Genomic DNA, 9,383 nt, shown 5'->3' with positions numbered 1-9,383 from the left:
AATGGGTGCAGCACACCAGCATGGCACATGTATACATATGTAACTAACCTGCACATTGTGCACATGTACCCTAAAACTTAAAGTATAATAAAATAAAAAAAAACAAAACAAAAGAGAAAAGAGTTAAACTTTGTAAAATATTTGAAGAGATTGATTCTGGGCCAAATATGAGTGACCATGGCCCATGACATGGCCCTCGGGAGGTGCTGGGAATATGTGCCCAAGGTGGTTGGGGCACAGCTTGGTTTTTTATGTTTTAGGAAGGCATGAGACATTAATTGCATTTCAGAAATACATTGGTTTGGTTTAGAAGGGTGGGACAACTTAAAGTGGGGGCTTCTAGGCTGTAAGTAAATTTAAACAATTTTTTGGTTGACAATTGGTTGAGTTTGTTTAAAGACTTGGGATTGATAGGAATGTTTAGCTTACAGATAAAAGATTGTGGAGACTAAGTTTTATTGCGCAGAGGAAGCTCTCACATAGCCAACTTTAGAGAGAGCAGGTTGTAAAATATTTCTTATGGGACCTAAAAGGGTGCCTGGCTCTTAGTTGATTATCTCCTGGATCTGGAAAGAAAGGAAGGAAAACAAAGGGGGAGGGGGTTCTCTATAGAATGTGGATTTTTTCCCACAAGAGACTTTGCAGGGCAATTTTAAGGTATGGCAAGGAGATATATTTTGGGGTTAAATATTTTTTCCTTGTCTTATAATGTTATGCCAGAGTTAGATTGAAAAGTAAGTCACAGGCCGGGCGCGGTGGCTCACACCTGTAATCCCCGCACTTTGGGAGGCCGAGGCGGGTGGATCACGAGGTCAGGAGATCGAGACCATCCTGACTAACACGGTGAAACCACGTCTCCACTAAAAATACAAAAAAATTAGCTGGGCATGGTGACGGGAGCCTGTAGTCTCAGCTACTCAGGAGGCTGAGGCAGGAGAAGGGCGTTAACCCGGGAGGCGGAGCTTGCAGTGAGCCCAGATCCCGCCACCGCACTCCAGCCTGGGTGACAGAGTGAGACTCCGTCTCAAAAAAAAAAAAAGAAAGGAAAGACAAGAAAAGTAAGTCACAATATACAGGGTTAAATAAAACTCATCTGACGAGAATTTAAGGTTTGTAGGGCATGAATCTCTAGACCCCTTAGGTAGGAATTTGGGTAAGATAAAACATTAGAGCTTAGTCCTCTGTAATAAAAGTATCCTTGAGAATAGGGGAATAAAGGAGCTTATGCTTTGGATGGTGATCAAAGAAACCAGTAATGTTCAGCAGAGAGGGTTTCTGCATCAGACAAAAGTGCAGCCTCCTTAATCATCTGGCAGGGAGCGAGGCATCTCAGGTAGGGAACAAGGAAATCCAAATCTAGTTATTAGGCGCTCAGGAGTGGGTAGTCATCCTACCAGCTGTGACTCTTACGTTTCTGGTTCTAGTTAAAAGCATCAAACCAAGGAACACAGGGGCCAGGGGTAAGCTAGGAAACGCCCAGGTCTGCTCTGACGCGCCCCCTGCAGGATCCCGTCCAGACACGCAGGAGCGGCCGCTGGTGCGCGCTTGGGGCCGTTTTGCGTTCCCTCCTACCTGCCCTCTCCTGCCCCAAGTTCTAGCCCCACCTGCTTTGTCACCCACCGCCAGCCTATGGAGGTTCCCTCTCTGGTCCTCCGTGCGTGTCCCATGGGTAAAATGGACGTAGCATGTCTAATTGCGCATGTTCCCGCAGTGATGTGAGGGACTGAAGGGCTTTCAACGCTGCGCTGTCGTAAGGGAAGGCGCCTGGGGCACTGACTCCGTCCCGTTTTCCCAGATCCTGCTCAGAGCCTCTCTCCCAGGCCCCCGGCCCCTACCTGTATGCTAGCCCCCTGATCAGCCTTTGCCTGCTGAGGGCAAAACTACAGGGTACCCAAGAACAGGGGCTGCCATTTCCTCTGTCTTCCATTTCCCCTGTTCGGTCCTAAACCCGGAGATGGGGCCCTGTGCCGACCGGCGGGGCGCTCCCGGCTTCGGGTGGGGCGCGGGTCACAAAGCGCGTTCCGCCCTGGAACGCCCAGAGGAGATAAAAGCCGCGCAGGCCCCGCGCTCGCCGCGCACTCCGACAGTTCCGACGAGGGAGCGCTGCACTCGCTCAAAATGACTCGAAAGCTGCCCCGCCTCTCCGCCTTCCAACCCCGGCGCCCGCTCGGCGCCACCCCGCAGCGCCCTGGCAGTCAGCTCTTCTTTCCTCCCATCCGTCGCCCGTTTCTGGACCCGCAGACTACGCTCCTGTTCCATCCCACCTACTCGTCCTTCTGCCCCATCTGCTACCCGTCTCTCAACCAATTCGTCCCCGTCCACTACCCCGTCGTGGGCATCGCCCTGCCGAGCTCTTCCTGCCTGAGTCTTCACAAGGGCTGCATCTGCCGCCCGCATGTCCGTTGGGGACCCAACTTCCACTACGTCCCTCCCTATCCCCCCACGCCCCCGCCCAGCCCCTGCTTTTAGAGCCTGCCTGCAGCCCGCTCCCACCCAGCCACCCACGCGGCCCTGACGATCCAGGATCCCACGGAGAGGACCCTGCAGGCACCGTGCTCGGGCAGCGAAGGAGCGGAACCTGGGGTCCCCGCGGCCTGGCTGTGGACACGGGGACGCAGGACCACGGACACCCACCCTCGGCCTCCGCTGCCTGCTCAGCCAGCCGCGCCAGCCTCTGCATTTGGCAATGGCTTCCCCGTGGGCCTTGGTCTGGAACCACCGAGCAAACTGCAGGCCCGAGACGGAGAAGGGAGAGCACGAGGAAGCAGCGCCTCTGCTCGCTGGGAGGGAAACGACTGGCCAAGGTGAGGCCTAACCACATGCCCATGACCTCCGGGTCTGTCCTGTGACAGGAAGCCCTTTCCTGGAGGTGTCCACGGGCGGTTGGGGTAAGGGCTGGGTCGCCAGGAGCTGGGGCTGTGGGAGCGCTGTTGCCTGGAGACTGCGTGGGACACCGTTGCCTGGAGACGGCAGATGCCCGGGGCCAGGGAGAGAGGCACCAGGGAGCAGAGAGCGCATCGAACCCGATGGAGCAACGCCAAGGCCATGGCGGGACACCCCAGGGAGAAGGTGATCCAGGATGAGGTCCGTCAGAACCAGATCTTGCAGGAGCTGTACCTCAAAGAGCTGCCAGCCCAGAACGCCTATGCGCGGCATCACGTGAACCCCTCCACGAGGTCCACAGATCACCAGGAAGCCCACGTCTTGGCATGGTAACCTGGAGGAGCCTGGAGACGCCAGGTTTCGGAATCTCATTCACCACACTGCCCAGGGATCAAGGAAGAAGGACCCAGACACAGACTGAAAACCAGGAAACTGTATGGGACTCAGAGCCCTCGCTCAACCCAGAATGCCCAGATCGCAGGCTGAACCACTGCAGGGTCTGCAATGACATTGCTCTATACAAGGCTCAGATGTGGAGCCTGGGAGAAGATGATGGCCACCAGTGGCATCCCAGCGGTGGAGTGAGGCCCCGGGTTTCATGCCCAGTGTGTGCACTGCCCCGAGAAATAAATGTTATTTTAAAGCCAAATAAATAAAATGACACTAAGTTTTAGACATTGGAATTTTGTAGCATGATTCTTCCCAGGAATTGTTCCCAATCTTCAGTCCTTCTGCAGTACAGGTGAGCGCCATGAGAGTAGCCATACTCACCTAGAGAGTAGTATGTTGGCCCTGCCTCCTCCACCACCAGTCCCTTGGATCAGGGATGGGAAAGCCACCCCAGCTAGGCTAAGAGACAGCACAGAACCAAGAGAGAGCTGTGACTGTCTCCAAATTACTGAACTGATGATGACATGCGGACTTAGTATCTGTATTAGTTTGTTCTCATGCGTCTAACAAAGACATAGCCAAGACTGGGTAATTTATAAAGGAAAGAGTTTTAATGGACTCACAGTTCAGCATGGCTGAGGAGGCCTCACAATCATGGCGGAAGGCAAAGGAGAAGCAAAGTCACACCTTGTATGGCGGCAGGCAAGAGAGCTTGTGCAGGGGAACTCCCCTTTATAAAACCATCAGATCTTATGAGACTTATTTACTACCTGAGAACAGTAGGAGGGAAACTGTCCCCACGAATTAATTATCTCCACCTGGCCCTGCCCTTGACATGTGGGGATTATTACAATTCAAGGTGAGATTTGGAGGGGGGCCGGGTCACACAGCCAAACCATATCAGTATCTGTTGGTATTCTAGACCAGGGCCAGCAGCCTACAGCCCAAGGGCCACCACCTGTTTGTAAATAATGTTTTTTTGTGTGTGTGTTTTTTTTTTCCTTTTACTCTAGCCAGTGAGGAAATCACGTTTTCTAGGAACACAGTAGTGGCCATTTATTTACCTACTGTCTATAACTGCTTTCGTGCACAATGGCCAAGGTGAGTGGTTATGAGAGAGACCTCATGACCTGCAAGCCTATGTGACCAGTCCCTGAGGAACTCCAAAACTTAGGGGCTGGGTAGAGGAAAAAGCTGATAAATGACACCAGCTAAGAGAGGCTGTAGAGGGTGAAAATCAGCAGAGTGTGATATCATAAAGCTCGGGGCCTTTTAAAAAACCTGCCAGGCCAGGCATGGTGGCTCACACTTGTAATCCCAACACCTTGGGAGGCCAAGGCAGGCGGATCATGAGGTCAGGAGTTCAAGACTAGCCTGACCAACATGGTGAGACCCCGCCTCTACTAAAAATACAAAAATTAACCAGGTGTGGTGGTGCGCACCTGTATTCCCAGCTACTCAGGGGGCTGAATCGCTTGAACCCAGGAGGCAGAGGTTGCAGTGAGCCAAGGTTGCACCACTGCACTCCAGCCTGGGTGACAGGGTGAGACGCTGTCTCAAAAAAAAAAAAACCAACCAATCCCAGTGGAGGTCTAGAATTTCTATTTGGTCTGAGGAACTAAAAAGGCAGCAAGAGAGAAAAATGAAGTAACTGCATACCAAGAAGTGGCGATAGTTGAAGAAAGTCCTGACAGTGTCCAAAGCCAATGTTCTAAATGGTCTTGAGGTTCAGCCACATTCCCCAAGTGCACTTGAGACTCCCTCAGTTGTCTACACTAACTTTCTCTTTTTATTTAAACTACTTTGAGTTGGGATATCATGTTATTTGCAACCAGAGGGCACCATTACTTAATTTATTCACTCATCTGTTCCTCATTCATTCTTTCATTCAGAAGTTTCATGGAATCTTTCTGTGTGAGGCAGGATGCTGGGAATGGGTGATACAGTGGCAAACAGGACAGCCATGGGCCCTGACCTCGTAAACTTTATATTTTAATATAACAAATTAGGTTTCAGCCCCTGTGAGATGACCAAGACATCACAATAGGCCAGGTGCTCATTACAGGCTCATGCCTGTAATCCCAACATTTTGGGAGGCCAAGGTAGGTAAATCACTTGAGCCCAGGAGTTGTAGACCAGGCTGGACAACATGGCAAAACCCTGTCTCTACTAAAAAGACAAAAATTAGCTGGGCATGGTGGCATGCACCTGTAGGCCCAGCTACTCGGGTGGCTGAGGTGGAAGGATCCATTGAACCCGGGAGGTCAAGGCTGCAGTGAGCCATGATTGGGACACTGCACTGCAGTCTGGGTGACAAAGCAAGACCCTGTCTCAAAAAAAAAAAAAAGAAACAGTCCCAATAGCAGTTGCAGCTCCTCAGAAACGAGGTCTGAATTGAAGAGTATAAATTTGGGAGTCATTGCCCTGTCGTGGGACTTAAACACAGGGAAATAAAAGGCATTGCCTAGGTAGAAGGTATCAAGTGAGAATTGAAGTGTGCATATGACCAGTCTCTGAAGACCTCCAATATTCAGGGGTTAGGTAGAGACAAAAGAGTGGATTAAGGAGACCAGAGAACAGAGGCTGTAGAGGAGGAGAAACAGCAGTGAGCATAATATCATGGAAGGCAGGGGGTGGTGGCTCACACCTGTTATCCCAACAGTTTGGGAGGCCAAGGTGGGAGAATTGCTTGAGCCCAGGAGTTCAAGACTAGCCTGGGCAGCATAGTGAGACCTCCTCTCTACAAAAATGTTAAAAATTAGCTGAGCATGGTGCCACACATCTCTGGACCCAGCTGCTCGGGAGGCTGAGGCAGGAGGATCGCTTGAGCCAGAGAAGTCACGGCTGCAGTGAGTTGTGATCATGCTATTGTACTCCAGCATGGGTGACAGGGAAAGAATCTGTCTCAATATGTATATATCTCACAGAAGCCAAGCTAAAAGATTGCCTTAAGGAGTCAGTGGTATATTTGTCAAATGCTGTCAAGAAGAGAAAATGAGACTGAGAGAGATTATTATATTTAGCTGCATAGAAGTCAGTCCAGAACCAGGTAAGAACAATTTTAATACAAGTGTCTCAAGTGTTTTTAATTGCAGGTAACTAAAGACTCAAACTGACTTAGGCAATACAGATCTATAAACTCACATAATAGAAAGCTCAGGGGTAGGGTGAGTTTCAGGGATGGTTTGATTCAGCATTTCGACAGTGTCATCAGGCACCTGGAATCCTTTTGTCTCTCCGCTCTGCTGTCTTGAGTGTCAGCTTCATCCTAAGGCTCTCGCCTTCCCCGATCCACTGCCCGGATTGGCTGCCAACAACTCCCAGGGTTCGGACTTACTTATCCAAATCTGCAGGACAGGTGATCACATTAGCAACTTTCAGACAAGTGAGAAAGCTTCTTTCCTTCAAACAACCAGGAAGCCTTGCCTCATGTCTTACTGACTCCAATTGAGCCATATATCCATCTCTTATTAGTGATAAAGAAGCAATGTAAGTGTAACTAGGGACTGTTGCAGTGTTTAGAGCCTTGACAACCCTAGAGTCCAAGATGGAATCAGATCCCTCTGTTTCAGGTAGATTGGTAACCCAGTGGAAATCAGGTTAGTTGTAAAGAGAAGAGGAATAGATGTCAAGGAGTCAACCACAATGAACACAGAAGAGGAGAAGGAGTTGGATGGGAGAGGATTAAATTGTGAATCTGGCTGAAGTACTGGGGACCCTCAGCTGCAGGTCTGTTGGAGTTTGCTAGAGGTCCACTCCAGACCCTGTTTGCCTGGGTATCAGCAGCGGTGTCTGCAGAACTGCGGATTTTCATGATCCGCGAATGCTGCTGTCTGATCATTCCTCTGGAAGTTTTGTCTCAGAGGAGTACATGGCCATGTGAGGTGTCAGTCTGCCCCTACTGGGGGGTGCCTCCCAGTTAGGCTGCTCGGGGGTCAGGGGTCAGGGACCCGCTTGAGGAGGCAGTCTGCCCGTTCTCAGATCTCCAGCTGCGTGCTGGGAGAACCACTGCTCTCCTCAAAGCTGTCAGACAGGGACATTTAAGTCTGCAGAGGTTACTGCTGTCTTTTGTTTGACTGTGCCCTGCCCCCAGAGGTGGAGCCTACAGAGGCAGGCAGGCCTCCTGGAGCTGTGGTGGGCTCCACCCAGTTCGAGCTTCCTGGCTGCTTTGTTTACTTAAGCAAGCCTGGGCAATCGCGGGCGCCCCTCCCCCAGCCTCGCTGTCGCCTTGCAGTTTGATCTCAGACTGCTGCGCTAGCAATCAGCGAGATTCCGTGGGTGCAGGACCCTCTGAGCCAGGTGCGGGATATCATCTCCTGGTGTGCCGTTTCCTAAGCCCATCGGTAAAGCGCAGTATTCAGGTGGGAGTGGCCCGAATTTCCAGGTGCCCTCCATCTGTCACCCCTTTCCTTGACCAGGAAAGGGAACTCCCTGACCCTTGGCACTTCCTGAGTGAGGCAATGCCTCGCCCTGCTTTGGCTTGTGCACGGTGCACTGCACTCACTGTCTTGCGCCCACTGTCTGGCACTCCCTAGTGAGATGAACCCAGTACCTCAGATGGAAATGCAGAAATCACCTGTCTTCTGCATCACTCACGCTGGGAGCTATAGACCAGAGCTGTTCCTATTCGGCCATCTTCAAAGTTTAACTCTTTTCATCAACATCACTATAATATCTGACTTTTCCCCAACGTCCTTTTCCTCTCTTATTTGACAAAACCTTCCGTTGTACTCCCTGGAAGTCCAGCTACATGATTCAGCAAACTCCCCTATTTCCTGGGAGTGCTTCTTTATTGACAGTCCCCTGTGACTCCTGGCTTTAACTGTACCTGCATTTCTCTTGAGGACACTGTTTCCCTTGTATCTCAAGTAGAGACTACTCATTCTTTCAAACTCTAAAGTACTTCAGGGTGAGAATGTGGGTGGGGTATTGCTTCTCCTTGCTCCTTCTAATTCCTTTAAAACCATTATTTCTCTCTTCCTATTAGAAAATCTCTTGCTCCTTAGAAGCTTGTGCTATGAGCCACCGTGTCCCTGGCTTGTCCTTTCAGACCTCCTGGATCCTCTCTTTTTCAATGAAAACATTCACACTTGTCTCAAAGTCTTATTCTTGAGTCTGTCATGCTGAGTGGGTTCAATGTCCATTTAGATGGCTGGATTCAATTCTCTGGCCTCTCCTTTTTTGTGTGTTCTTTACTTATAGGAAATTATGTATTTTGTAAAAGGTTTATTTTTAATTTACACATAAGAATTGCATAGATTTATGGGATAAGTTGCGTAATGATCAAATCAGGGTATTTAGCATATCCATCACCTCAAATACTTATCATTTCCTTGTGATGAGGAATCACCAGAATCACCAGCTTCTGGTGATTGCTGCCAGGCTGGGTCTCTTCTTTGAGGACAAAGGGATCCCTCTTGCCTAGAGCAAGTCCAAAAATGCTACACAGGAGCCAAGGCCTGGAATCAGAGACCCCAGGAGCCCACCTGTTGCTCTATCTCAGTGTGGCCAAGCTGGAACCCAAGCTGCAAGACAAAGTCCCCTTTACTCTTTCCTCTCCTTTCATCAAGCAGAAGGAGCCTCTCCCCATGGCCACCATAGCTGGGAATGCACTGGGTCACACATGAGGCCCACATGGCACTGTGTTTCACCCAAGGCCCACAGTGGGTACAGCCTGGCAACCACTGATGTTTATTCAAGGCCCAAGTGCTCTTTAGTCAGCAGGTGATGAATTCTGCCAGGACCAGGTTCTTCCCTTCAAGGCAGTGGGTTCCCTTCCTGCCCAGGGTGTGTCCCAAAATGTCATCTGGGAGCTAGCGCCTAAATGGGGGCCTCAGGACTCTGCCTGGTGCCCTATTTTACTGTGGCTGAGTTGGTATCCAAGTTGCAAGATAGAGTCCTCTTTACTCTCCCCTCTGCTCTCTTCCCACAGAAGAAAAGAGTCTTGGCCAGCCATGGTGGCCCATACTTGTAATCCCAGCACTTTGGGCCACCAAGGCAGGAGGATTGCTTTAGCCCAGGAGTTTGAGAGAAGCCTGGGCAGCATAGTGAGACCCCTGTCTCTACAGAGAAAAATAAACTAGCCAGGCATTGTGGGACATGTCTGTAGT

General features: G+C 50.5%; 1 pseudogene; it reads left to right on the top strand.

Moving 5' to 3' along the window:
* The first annotated feature begins 2,973 nt into the window (after window positions 1-2,973).
* LOC129030797 (cilia- and flagella-associated protein 144-like) lies at window positions 2,974-3,540 on the top strand (annotated as a pseudogene).
* The last annotated feature ends 5,843 nt before the right edge of the window (window positions 3,541-9,383 follow it).

The sequence above is a fragment of the Pongo pygmaeus genome, chromosome 12 (assembly GCF_028885625.2).
Source record: "Pongo pygmaeus isolate AG05252 chromosome 12, NHGRI_mPonPyg2-v2.0_pri, whole genome shotgun sequence".
NCBI classification, from domain to species: Eukaryota; Metazoa; Chordata; class Mammalia; order Primates; family Hominidae; genus Pongo; species Pongo pygmaeus.
Note: the sequence above shows the minus strand (reverse complement) of the source record. Positions and strands in the feature narration are given on the sequence as shown.